Source organism: Penaeus monodon, chromosome 21 (assembly GCF_015228065.2).
Source record: "Penaeus monodon isolate SGIC_2016 chromosome 21, NSTDA_Pmon_1, whole genome shotgun sequence".
Lineage (NCBI taxonomy): Eukaryota > Metazoa > Arthropoda > Malacostraca > Decapoda > Penaeidae > Penaeus > Penaeus monodon.
In genome coordinates this window covers 10,845,728-10,846,694 of record NC_051406.1, presented here as the reverse complement: position 1 = coordinate 10,846,694, position 967 = coordinate 10,845,728, and the positions used below count along the sequence as shown (strand labels likewise).

Here is a 967-nt window from a genome sequence, read left to right as displayed (position 1 = left end):
GGACAGAGAAAGAGGAAAAAAATGTGTGTGGTCTCCTAATATTACAGCTGATATCAGATCCTGAAATTCGTGCAAATACTCCTAATCTTCAAAACGACATGTAGGCCACTCTGCGATAAATTCAGCATATAATCTTTATACGTGTCTTATCTCCTTTAATGAACTGAGTTTGACGTCGATAAGATCTGTAAATAAGTGATATGTAAAGTCATTTAAACATGACTTCGCTTATCCACACGTTCTCGCGGGGTAGAGGCGCAGTTTGTAGTCTAAGTGAATTCATAACTAAAAATCCCATGAAACGAGCACTATAGCCTTCGGTATTTTATCAGCCTTCTGTATTGTGCCATTGTAATATTGCGGAATAATAGCAAGAAGTAAATTAATCGACAACATTTTAGAGACGGTAGCTGGAGAAAATCTTAATAATGCATACCATTTCGATTATTATCTCGTCCGTATGCCCTTTTATCTAGCCACCTACGCGCCGAGTAGAAAAAAAAACGATATAGATAACACGATTCACAAGTGTCACCATCTCGAAGAGGTGTTTATAAGATCGTATCTGTCACCTTGGGGAACCAGAGCCAGTTTGAACTTGATAAAGTTTTTTTTTTGTCCCCAGACGAAATGCCGTATCTCAAAAACAATAGAAAATGGTAGTAGAAAAGTGAGCCGCTAGGCCTACTCAGAATTGGACATTGGCTCTTGAACGGCAGTCTGTTACTTAGCATAGCCTAATGATTCCAGGACAGTAAGAACCTTCAAGTGGATGCATGACTGTGCTGTAATTCGGCTACGTACTTGGTGGAGTTCTTTGTAAAGATTAGATAAAGATAAACTACGGAGATTTTATTTTCTAATGAAGATTAGGCTGTATGAGATCAAGTGGCCGGAAAATTATCAGGGTCAAATAGGTCGAGACGAGATAATTCTAGAATGTTGGGGGCTATTTTTATCTACATAT

General features: G+C 38.4%; 1 protein-coding gene across 1 annotated transcript in view; it reads left to right on the top strand.

Moving 5' to 3' along the window:
• LOC119586210 (monocarboxylate transporter 12-like) overlaps positions 1-967 on the top strand; it is a 67,563-nt gene that overhangs the window by 2,362 nt on the left and 64,234 nt on the right. The window lies entirely within an intron of this gene.